General features: G+C 52.7%; 1 protein-coding gene across 5 annotated transcripts in view; it reads left to right on the top strand.

The window, feature by feature from the left end:
• The window catches only part of ADAM22 (ADAM metallopeptidase domain 22), a 1,877,697-nt gene that overhangs the window by 1,429,895 nt on the left and 434,873 nt on the right, over positions 1–12,929 (top strand). The window lies entirely within an intron of this gene.

The following is a 12,929-nucleotide window of genomic DNA, read 5'->3' as shown; positions in this document are numbered from 1 at the left end:
CAGAAGAGGAGCTGATCGAGGTCTTAAGCCACGGCCTAGGCGTGGAACAAGACCAGCCCGTCGGAATGGGCCCCGACGCAGGTGACGACGACGACATCGTCGAGGATACCGACGGGGCCCCTGCTCGCCCGTCGGATTCCCCTCTGCCAACGCCGCGAGACAACTCGGCGGCCATTTTGTTGGCCATACAGTCCTTATGCACTGAGATAAGGACGAGGCTACCGTTACCGACGGAGGAACCTCTCCCGTCGGGGGATCCAGAACCGGGACCTTCTGGTGTTCCCCCTACCAAGAAAAGAAGGATCCATCCTCCACCTCCTTTTCAACCGTCGCGCCCCGTCCAGCCCTCCTCCCCATCCACCCGAGGGGATGATACGGGGACTGACACGGCAGCGACGGGTACGGACGACGAGGCATACGACGAGGATTTTCCGTCGTCGCCTCCCACCAGGGCTTCTCCGCCCGACGAGATCGGATCTTTCCACTCCATGATCTCCAGGGCTTCCGAGCTTTTCCAACTCTGCCCTGAGGAGAAGAAAAAGGAAGGCTTCCTTTATCAGCGGCGCGAGGCCAAGAGGAAGACGGTCCTCGCAGTGCCTCTGTTGGACGGCATTTGGGATGAGGGCCTTTCCCTCCTCAAGAACTCTTCCACGACGCCAGCTAGAAGAGACCGGTACGAGAAGAAGTACCGGGTCCCAGACACGGCCCCCCTATGCCTCCGGGCGCAGCCTACCCCGGACTCCGTCGTCTCCGCGGCAGCCAGGAAGAAAGCGGGGGGGGGTGCGGCCTCCACATCGACTTCCCCGCCGGACGGCGAGGGAAAGAAATTGGATACTATGGGACGTAGGGTCATCTCGTCGGCAGCGACGACGATTAAAGCGGCCAACGCCTTGGCTATCGTGGCCCGCTACGACAGGGAGCTCTGGTACAAGATGGCTCCCCTGCTGGATTTTCTGCCGGACGACAAGAGGGCGGAGGCCCTTGAGATCCTCCAGGAAGGTGAAGTGGCTTCGGACCACGCCATCACCGTGGCGACGGACATCGCCGACGCGGGGTTCCGCCAGCTGGGCAACGGCGTTTGCCTTCGACGTCGTGGATGGCTCAAAGCTACGGACTTTCGGCAGGACGTCCAGACCAGAGTCCTGGACATGCCCTTCGACGGGAACAACCTGTTTGGGAAGACGGTGGACGATTCCCTCCAGGCCATCAAGGCGGATACTGAGACGGCCCGGGCCCTTGGAGTCCTGCAGCAACGACGGACGCCCTTTCGGAGCGGCGGAGGCAAGGGCGCCTCCAAAGGTTCCGGCGGCGGTTTCTCTTCCTACCGTCAAGCGGCCCGCTCGTCGTCGCAAGAGGCCTACAGAGGACGAGGCAAGTCTAGCGGACCCCGCCGTCGTCGCCAAGGAGGTCAAGGCGGCAAGGCCGCGTCCAAGCAGGATTGAACCGGCCGTGGGGTCGGGCCCCCACCGAAGCACCCCGGTGGGAGGCCGGCTGGCGGGCTTCGTCAGCGTGTGGGAGTCCATCTCCACCGACCGTTGGGTGCTGGACGCCCTGGCCCGGGGCCACGCGCTCGAGTTTCAAAGAAGGTGCCCGCGCGTCCCCCCCGTGGCCAGGAAAGAACTTCACGTCCCTCAACTTCTCCTGGAGGTAGAGTTCGATGCTCAGGAAGGGCGCCATCGAACTCGTCCCAAAGAGGCTTCGGGGCTCCGGAGTCTACTCGCGATACTTCCTCGTGAAGAAGAAGACGGGAGGATGGCGCCCCATCCTAGACCTGCGACGGCTGAACAAGTTCATCAAGGCGCAGAAGTTCCGGATGGTCAACCTACAGCACGTCCTGGGTCAACTGGAGGAAGGAGACTTCCTATCGTCGTTGGATTTGGAGGATGCCTACTTCCACATTCCAATCCTAAAGGGGCACCGAAAATTCCTCAGGTTCGTGGTCCAAGGGCGTCATTACCAGTTCAAAGCCCTTCCCTTCGGACTACGGTCGGCACCCAGGGTATTCACCAAGTGCCTCGCACCGGTGGCGGCGCAGCTGCGCCGCGAGGGGATTCACGTCTACCCCTACCTGGACGACTGGCTCATCCGCGCCAAGACGAAGGAGCTCGCCGTGGTCCACACAGCAAGGACCGTCCAACTCCTCACGGACCTGGGATTCTCCGTGAACTACGCCAAATCCCACCTGGTGCCCGCGCAAGTCGCACTGTTTCTGGGAGCGAGGCTCGAAACAGTGTCCCTTCTGGCCTCCCCGTCGGAGGAGAGGACCAGGACCATCTTGGGCAAAGTGCAACGGATGTTGGTGGCCGACGCGGCCAAAGTGAGATCCATCAAGTCCCTCCTCGGGATGATGTCTTCCTGCATCTACCTCATTCCCATGTGCAGGCTCCGGATGCGCCCGTTGCAAGAATTCCTGGATGCGCGCTGGATCCAGACGACGGGCAGCTTCGAAGAAAGGATCAAGCTCGACGAGAGTTTCCGACGAGCGATACGGTGGTGGGGCACCCGCGCGCATCTGACGGCGGGCATGGACTTCCAGACCCCAGCCCACCAGGAGACTGTGACCACGGATGCCTCCCTGGAAGGGTGGGGAGCGCACACCGAAAATCTGCACGCGAGGGGACTCTGGCTCCCGACGGAGAAGTCCCTGCATATCAACGTCCTGGAGCTCCGTGCAGTGTTTTGGGCCCTCAGGTCCTTCCTTCCGTCCCTGAAGGGCAAGGTGGTGAGGATCTTCACCGACAACACCACCACCATGTTTTACATCAGGAAACAGGGCGGAACCAGGTCCCCAGCGCTGTCCAAGGAGGCGCAGGACCTGTGGCATTGGGCCGTCGCCCAAGGGATTTTTCTGGTGCCGTTTCATCTGGCAGGGATAAAAAACACCATCGCCGACTCACTCAGCAGGGAGCTGCGCTCGTGCCACGAGTGGGAACTACGGCAGGATCTGGTGGATCGCCTCTTCCGACGGTGGGGCACACCCCAGATCGACCTGTTCGCGACGGCTACGAACACCAAGTGCCGGAGGTTCGCCAGCAGGTTTCCCCAGACGAGGAGCATGGGCGATGCTTTCTCGTTCCCCTGGGAGGGCCTGTTCCTCTACGCGTTCCCTCCCTTGCCTCTGCTAATCCGGCTCGTCAACCAGCTCAAGAGGTCACGGTGCAGGATGATCCTCGTCGCACCTGCGTGGCCGAGGCAGATATGGTTCCCGGACCTTCTGGACTTGTCAGCGTCCCCGCCGATCAAGCTGCCGGCGGACGCGGATCTACTCTCCAGGGAAGGAGGCGCCATCCTCCACCACGACCCGAAGTCGCTGAACTTGCAGGCCTGGCTCCTGCAGTGCTAGAGTTTGGAGGATACGACATACCGGCCGATTGCAGAGAGGTTCTTGCAAAGGCCAGGGCGTCCTCGACTCTTAAATGCTACGGACACAAATGGAAGAGGTTCTCTGTCTGGTGCCACTCACAGAAGATTAACCCTCTACGGATTACGGCTCCCCAAGTACTGCCGTACCTGCTGACGCTGGCCAAAGCTGGACTGGCACACGCGTCCATCAAGATTCATCTTGCTGCGATCTCCCGATACACCAGAACCACGGGGCGGACGTCCTTGTGGTCTCATCGTCTGGTGAAAGAGTTCATGAAGGGACTATTCAGATCGTTCCCGCCGGTGAAGGCTCCGGCCCCGGCGTGGGAGCTCAACGTGGTGCTGACCAAGCTCATGGGACCTCCGTTCGAGCCTCTGCACTCGGCCCCGTTGAAGTTTCTATCGTGGAAAACAGCTTTTCTTGTGGCCATCACCTCCGCACGACGAGTGGGAGAGATCCAGGCCCTTTCCTGCAAGGCCCCGTACTTGACTTTCCACGACACGAGGGTAGTGCTCAGGACGCACCCCTCCTTCATGCCCAAGGTACCGTCGGACTTCCATCTCAACGAACCCTTGGTGTTACCTGTGTTCTTCCCGTCGCCTTCGTCGCCGGCTGAGAGGACTTTGCACTCGCTGGATGTAGCTAGAGCGCTGAAGTTCTACGTGGACCGCACGAAGGGTTTTCGGAAGACGTCACAACTCTTTGTGAACTTTGGACCTGTCAATCAGGGGAAGGCTCTCTCGAAGGCTTCCATCTCCAGATGGCTCTCCGGCTGTATCATGTACTGTCACCGGTTGGCAAACCGACCGCTGCCTGGCCGTCCGAGAGCCCATTCCACCAGAGCGATCGCAGCTACCACGGCGTTCCTATCTGGTGTGCCCCTGCTGGACATATGCAGGGCTGCTACGTGGAGGTCGACGCACACCTTCACGAAATTCTACTGCGTCGACCGGGATTCCAGGGAGGAGTCCAGGGTCGGCCAAGCAGTGCTGCGCAACCTGTTCGCCTGAGGTGGGCCTGGTGAGGAGGTAAGATGCTTAATGTTGAGTTGATGTGATGCTTAATGTTGAGCCTTTGCCACCTCCCGTGGTTGTGCATGTGTGTACTGCTATGTATTCTTTATTCATGAGCATGTGAATCCATGCCAGACCCCATGCTGGAGAAGGAACAAGTTACTTACCTGTAACTGTTGTTCTCCAGCATGGGTCTGGCATGGATTCACATGCGAACCCTCCCGCCTACCCCTCTGCGGCTCTTCACTTGGTCATACTGCCACTTCACGTGCTTCCAAATCTGAAGATGGCTGCCAGAGGCGGTGCTTAGGTAGAGGGCAGTCATTGGCTGTGGTCAGTATGACGCAGAGACCAGTGATTGGTTATTGCTACGAAAGACAGATCAGAAACGAAACTGATACTGGTTTTTTCTTTACTGAGGATTCCCAGCCTGACGACGGGGAATATTCATGAGCATGTGAATCCATGCCAGACCCATGCTGGAGAACAACAGTTACAGGTAAGTAACTTGTTCCATCCTTGGCTCACAAAACCGTCTTAACAAATTGGACCCGGCTTTCAAAGCCTTTAACGTTGATGATAACACCACCCAGGTCTCGAATAATACCAAAACCCTTGGAATCTATCTTGATTCCACACTTTCACTCAACAGACAAACTAACGCTGTCATTGCAGCCTCTGCATACACCTGCAAACTGATTTCAGCCTGTCGCCCTTTCCTCACCACGCCTAACTGCACCACTCTCGCCAGGACATTGGTTATGTCTAAACTAGATTACTGCAATGCTCTGTACCTAGGGACTAGTCAACACAACCTAAACAAACTCCAGGTCACTCAAAATAATGCTATTAGGGCTACCCTCAACTTCCCTAGATCTTCACACATCTCAGACACTAGGCAAAGCCTTCGTTGGTTACCAGTCAGCCGTAGAATATCACTCAAAACGCTTGCTCTCACACATAAATGTGTGAATAATTAGGCCCCCATTTACCTGGTAAACAACTTTGTCCATCACTCTTCCACACAGCCATTGGGATCTGCCCAAACTCACAGCCTCAACGTACCAAGATACAAACTTCAAAAAGCTGGCAGGGTGCGCTTCCCTGTGCTCGCCACTAAATTATGGAACTCCCTGACCAATCCTATCAGGAGTGATCCATCCTTCCACTCTTTTAAGCGCAAAGCAAAGATATGGCTGGCAACCCAAGATGTCTAAACCGGCACACTCCACATCAACTCTGTACTATACTACAGATCACTTACCTTGGGTCCTTCTGTCTGCTCTTTTTAAAACTTGCTTTTTTTACCTCCCTTTCCAGTTGCTTCCGTTATGTATTGCCGTTTACTTTCCTGCTTACTATATATTCAGACTGTTTACTTCTCACTCATGCTATTATGTAAATACCTGTAATTTGTACCTGTTGTCCATATGTAACTGTAACAAAAGATATGCGCCCAGATGCATTGGGGCCAGGTGCGCTTTACAAATAAAACAAATACAAATACTTACCCTCAAGACACTTGCACAGTAGGATTGTCACAAGGCCAATATAACCGTCACTTTTTCTTGTTTCTGTTTTTCGTATGATATCCCATGTTCCCTCTACCCCTCCCCCCATTTATTGACTAGTGGCACCTGGAAACACTTGTGTAAAGGCGCCATTCAAATGTTAAATAAAATTTAAATAATTAGAATCACTAATGAAACAGTGTTCTTCAAAAATGTCAAGCTTTCGGATGAGAGTTTGCAGACCCCTTCCTGATGTGCAGGTGTGTCGTTAGGTCACCTCTAATGGGGATACTGATAACCAGCATCAGTCACTACAAGGTGAACACATTGCTCTTAAGTTAGTGCTCTACCAGCCTCCCAGACATGGTTTTCCTGGGTTAAAAGTCAATGATATGATGATGACCTACAATACTGATGTGTCCACTGTAAGCCACTGGCACCAAATGCTTACTAAATCATTAGTTCAAGACATTTGGCGTTGGATTATTTGTTTTGTAATGCTCTGAAGGGACGACATAATGCAGAGAATATATTTGTTTGGTGTTTGTAACATATTATTAAATGAAAGTCTTAGCAATGAATGAACAATTAATTGATATATAAGCATCATGGGTTTTATTAAAAAAATAAGGGGTTGAAACCTGCATTGATCTATTTTTATTTGATGTAGCTTTGAGATTTGAAATTTTTTATTTCAGTCCATTTGTTCACTGTTTATTAATTATATTATGTTTAACACACCTTTGAAAATAGATTGTACTCCTTTTCCTGGCAGGTACCGGTACGAAAATTCATCAGCCTCTGTTAGACCAGTTCTTTAGTCACATAGACCAAACGTTTATAAAAGGTTCCTTAGCTACTTGTGATTCTTAGTCTGTGCCAGGGTCATATCTGTGTGATTTGGCCGTGGCAGAATTGTTTGTGGCGGAATTGACCGTAGTAAATTTTGCAGCAAATACAATTTTACCGTGGCCAAAACCCACAAATCTATCTATGGCCAAATCCATCTTCCTACTGCCTTCTCTGCTGTTGCTTTCACTCCTGACTGGTGGGACACCCTTCTGAGAAATCTGATAGATCTTCTTTTCGAACAACCAGCCCTCATTGGTCCAAGGCTATGTCCATCCTTGGATAGCGACGGCCTGTCTATTCTTCCTACTTGAAAGTTCCATCCAGCCCCAGGGTGGTACTGAATGGTACAGTCCCTTTGGAGAGAACAGGTAAGTTATGTACACCACATACAAATTTATATACACACATTAAAGTACTGTTTTTCCAATACCCTGGTGTCTGTGTCTTTATTTACCTGCTTTCCCGTCAGGGGTGAGCAATATACTGCTCGTAGCGGGGTCTTAATTGGGCCAGGTTCTACATTACTCCTCCTGCAGGTTCATTGACACCCCCTTGAATGCCCATCTGCGTTTGGCCATCATAGCCCTGCAGACGGGCCCATAAGGGGCCTTGACTTTCTCTAGGCACTGCCTCCAAAATAATTAACTGGGAGATGGCATATAGCACACCTTGCATAAGACAGATTTAGGCTGGGACATTACAACACTTTACATATCTTATATTTTTACTTTAGTCCTTAACCCACCCCTTAACTGTGTTCGGACTCCCTACTCTGCCTGGGTTCTGTGATCATCCCTGGTGTGCCACATTGGCAAAAAGTTTGGTCCGAAAGGGAACATAGTACCCCCAACGAAATACCCAAACACTTATAAAAAGAAGCACTAAGTAAAAATATGTACAAGGACACAGGAGGATAGACAAAAAACTATAATACTGGTGTATGGTCTCTTTAGTGTCAAGATGTCAAATATGTATTCTCTGGTACACCAACAATTTCTTATTTTATTTAAAAAGGTATTTTTTATATGAAAGGGTAAAAACATACCCCAATATTAAACCTTAAACCCAACTACCCCTATGCCTAAACCCTAACCCCTATCTAAGAAGCTCATTAAAAAAATCTATACAATATATAAAGTGCATTTTATAAATAATCTATGTACAAGGTGTCCTTTCCTGACTGACTGCCTGGCCAGGGCTACCTAAATGTCCCACTTGGCTGTAAACGTGCTTTGCAGTGCTCATGTCCAGTGTTTGAAGCCCCTGGGCCATGTGGGCTAGGCAACTCAGGGGCAACAGCAGTGCAGCGGGGACCCAGAGTCCTCATCCAGGCTGCCTATGGGGTTGTCTTGATGGTGTGAGGGAGACCTTCAAGTCCTCTTAAGACAGTCCACTTATTCCAGAGGTGGCCTATCACTTATAGCAGCGCCTGGGCCTAGTGGGGATCTCTCACCCAGGCTATGTGTCTTGGGTGGCCCGGGGCAAAGAGTGCGACCACCAAAGGAAGGGGCAGGCCTAGCACCAGTCACATTGCACTCCCCTTCTTGATGAGGAGCACCTCGTAGAAATCAGTGTGGCCCGGGTGGCGGCAGTGCTACATTGTGCAGCCCTCCCACTCCACTGAATGTGGCACCGCAATCAGAGATGCCGGGCCATGGAAGTGAAGTTCCTGAAACAATACAATATAATACAATTAAATATACCTTTATAGATACTGATCCCTGAGGAAGACATGGCAATAATCAGCCATCACACGTCGAAACCGGTTGGAAGAAGGACACATAGTATATATGTAAATTGTTCAGCCCCGGAAAAGAATTTATCAGTTTTGTTAAAATACATGTGATACAAAGGCCCTCATTCCGAGTTTGGAGGTAAGTACCGTCCCTTACCGGATTGGCGCAATTAGCATGTCCGAGCTGGCAGTAGCCCGCTAAAAGCGCACTATTACAAGTTCGCGGGCACAAGCTTTGCGCCATGCCAGTAAGGGATCTAGCGCCATGCCGCAAAAGGGCCTGAAAAAACCCCTATTGGCATGAATCGCACCGTAGACAACAGTACCGCCATAGACCAACGCGGCATTAACAGTGACTGTAAATAGCAGTCACCGCTATTTACAGTCACTGTTAAATTGCGGAACTGGAAATAGCGTCATCGGACAGGAACGGGAAGGAGCATGGCAGCCATCTTTAAAAACACCATCCATTGCCAGCCTCACCACACAGGACCCCTGGCACACTGGTGAGCGACCGGAAAGTACCAACAACCACCCAGGAATGCCCAAAGCACCAAAGAAGGGAGCTGCCCGCCTCCGAAAGGAGCGGTTCAGCCCAGATGAGATGCAAATGCTTGTAGATACCCTACACGAGCATGCTGGGGCTGTTTTTAGCAGCAACATGCGGAGGGAGGCGGTGCAGGAAAAAAAAAGAAATCTGGGCACTAGTATGCCAGAAGGTGAGCGCAGTGGCAACACCCCACGCACCATAAAGGATTGCCGCAAAAGGTGGGATGACTTGCGGCTGAGGGTGCGGAGCATCCTTTCTGCGAACACAAACCAGGCCTTGGAGACCGGAGGAAGCCCAAGTTCGCCAATAAAACTCATGCCGTGGGAGGAGACATGTGCGGCCATGATAGGGGCCGAATCCATTGAAGGGGTCAGAGAAATGGAATGTGGCGCAAAGTCATCCGCTGATGGAGGTGAGTGTCCAACGTAAATACTGCTGAGGCAAATGTTATGAAAGTCACTGCTAACGTCTGGCCAAAGAGTCACGGCATGGTCAGCCACACAACCCACCCCTGTAAATCATGCCGAAGCAAGTGAGACCCAAGCCAGTGCCAGGTGCAAGGCCGTAACGTACATGACACATAGAACACAAAGTTGCTCATTCCATGAGGCATAGAGGGTAGTTGATGTAAACAGTGTGCATGTTAGACAGCACAGTACCTGGCCAACATGAGTGACACCGACATATGCATGCATTGACCACCCAAGTATGGAATGACGTGCCATTCCCTACACAAATGCCGATTACCCACAATTGTCTGAATGTGCTATCGTAGCCATGTATGAATGCTGGCTATCCAAACATCACTCATGCCGTCCCTCTCTTCCACCCCACAGGCAGTGAGCATGACAGTGAGGAGCAGGAGAGTAACCGTCCCAGCACATCCAGGGGCCAAGGCAGGGGCCGCCGTCTCCCAGCGACAAAGACAACACTGGGACGTACACCACCAGCACCAGAAAGGCCCGTGGAGGGTGCACCACCCCCATCCACACCCTTCCCTGCCTGCAGACACCTGCCCAACGCCACGGTCCGAGGAGTCCAGTGTGGCTGGGGAGGTGGCAGCCACGGCCCCCCTCGCAGTTGAGGACAGCCCCATTGACATCTGGAGAGCAACTGAGGATGACACTGTGGAAGTCGTGCACACCCCTGAAGACTTCTCAAACCCCCAGGTATCCTTCAGTGACTCTGGTGAGAACGACACACTGGAGCAGTCTGGCCAAGGACAGACACAGGGACATGGCAGTCCTGTGTACAGTCCCGTTGAGGAAGCGCCGGCAGGACATGTCAGCCCGATCCCCAGCAGATCCACTGCTTCATCCACCGATGCACAGCGGGCTGACCAGCTCACTGCCCTGATAACAGAATTTGTGCAGGACAATCGCCAGGCCAGGGAGGAGTGGCATGCTGATTTGAGGGCACTGGGCCAGTCCATAACGGAAAGCACCAACCGCCCCTGCGAGGTGCTCGGCCGCATAGCCGATGCTCTGAAGGCTGCTTATCCTGGCCAACAGCCTCAGCATGAGGACACACCTTCAACAAGCAACTCCATCCAGACCAACCCGCTCCGTCGGTCGCTCCATGCGCAGCGCCGCCGGGACATGCCTCCCCCTGGGTCCGGGAGCGCAAAGTGACTTTACTGCCAGCCACACGTGGGCTATGTGGATCCTATGGGACTAGTGTGGGGTTGTTGTGGTTGCCTCCACCTGTGCTGATTGTGTGCACCTGTGGCTCTTGGAAACACTGCTCAGGGTTCTTAATGCCTGGTCGGCAATTCCGGTATTGACTCCATGCCGGTAAGCACTTTTTCAGCCTTCAGAAGGCCGTTATTTGCATATCCGCGACACTTGTGATCTTATCCTGTTTACGGCATGCCGCTAATGCCGGCACGGTGCGTCGCGTACGCACGCCCTGACCGCTATTCACGGCATCTTACTTTACGGTGCCGTAAATAGCGGTCTGGTTGGTCAGAATTGGCCGTAGCTGTAAGCGATGCCGGTAATAGTTTACCGGCATCGTTTTTCCCTTACCTCCAACCTCGGAATGACCCCCAAAGTGTTTGTTTTATTGCAGGGTTCTCCTTTTTCTAAAAGGAAGTGAACTTGTATCTACTAATAATTTGAATAGGTTAACACTACTTATTTCCTGTACGACATGTTCTGCATTTACATGTATTTCCCAGTCACCCATGGGTACTTCCAAAGATAAATAATAGGGTCCCCTTCAACCATCCCAACGGCACTCTGCTTGTCCTTTGACCATCACAATTCGGTTCCATGTGTTAATATCCCCGCAAAAATATTGCGATACAAAAATATCGCCATATTTTTGCGGTGATATTGACCCATGCACCCTGCGGGGGACACCCCGCAACCCCTGCATTGTTTTAAAATGTGCGGGGGACACCCCCGCAACCCCTGCTCCCACAAATGATCCCCCCAAAAATATCACCTATGGCGAAACAAACGGCCATATGTACGGCGATATTTTTGGTGGGGATATTGTGTAGGGATCCCCAAAATTCTTGTTTGCTTTTGAAGGGTGGCCTTTGAGCCACCGTGACCAGCCCCAGGCCAGTCTGGGCGGGCCAGAAGACAGTGAAGCCCTTGCCGTGGAGGAGTGGTGGCCTGGGTGAAATCCGTGCCACCCAGATGGACCCATAGGAGCCTGGGACAAGGTGGCACGGACTTTAGGGCTGATGGTACACCATGGGGCCAGTAGGGGTGGCCCCAGACATTCCAAGCTCCTGAGCTACTTAACAAGTTTCTCCAGACGGGCAGGCCAGAGAAGAAAGAAGTCCCGGGCTGCTTCCTCTGCACATCCCAGGTGAAGAGGCTGGTGGGCCTCCAGCGCAGTGACGCACCTCCATGGTTCACACCCCAGCCATTACTGGGGTGGGCACCGCTCAGGTGCAGTGACGAGTGAATGTGCCTGCTCCCTTTTTTCCATTACCCCCACAAGGGAGAAGACTGCCTGGCCCGTGGCTATAAATGAGCATAGCACTGACTGGTTAGAAGAACTCCCCAGGCTGGTGGCATGAGTGCAGCATCCCTCCTCAAAACAATGGAGCGCCACGAGCAGCAATAGAGCAATAGTGCACCCAGGCAGTGGCGGTGATGTTGGTGCCCCACTTCGGCATGTGACATTGCAAAAAATAATAAAGTACTCCCAGACCCACAGTGGGGCTGCGTACCACAGGGGCAAGGAGCACCCCTAACTGCAGAAACATCACCTAGATGTGGAACACCCCTCCAAAGCAGTAGTGGTGGGCATGCCTGCCCTCATAATGTCAAAGGTACTATGGTTGTGGCAGCCCCTGCACCCCAGAAAAGAACTGGAAGGCAGGTGGGGTGGCTGACTGTAGCAGCCACCACCATGTCTTAATGTATATGACTAGCTGTATATATGTGTGTGTGTTCATAGTTAATTATAAAGTAAGGGTGTATTCTTTATTGTTTAAGGAGTGCTAGGAGGATTACATTTTTTTGTTTGGATTATTGAGTGTGTTAGTGCAATAAACTGGGGGGTAGGTGCTCTGTCATGGGAAGGTCAGTTAGCTGGCAGCTTGCTTGAAGCTGTCGAGGGAGAAGGATCACCCACAGGGGCCATCCTCTGACCCCACCTCTTGGTGGGTGGCCAAGGACAGAGAGAAGGGAGGGGACTATTCTGTCGGTTCACCCTGGGGGTTCATCCATGGCCTATTTAAGTGAGGGTGGGCTGCCGCAGCAGAACCCCCGGTAGGAGGATCACGCAAAGGCAGAGGACATTGGTGAGACTTTGCAGAATAAAAAATAAAAAAAGGGGTGAAGAATGGTTATGGATATTATCATTCATTAAGCTAGAGGGCCCCACTGTGTGTCTGGTGTCATTTGCGAAGGGTAACAACATGATATGGTGTGGTTAGGAA

The sequence above is a fragment of the Ambystoma mexicanum genome, chromosome 2q (genome assembly GCF_040938575.1).
Source record: "Ambystoma mexicanum isolate Mex_15411 chromosome 2q, UKY_AmexF1_1, whole genome shotgun sequence".
NCBI lineage: Eukaryota > Metazoa > Chordata > Amphibia > Caudata > Ambystomatidae > Ambystoma > Ambystoma mexicanum.
This window is presented reverse-complemented; position numbering and strand designations above follow the sequence as displayed.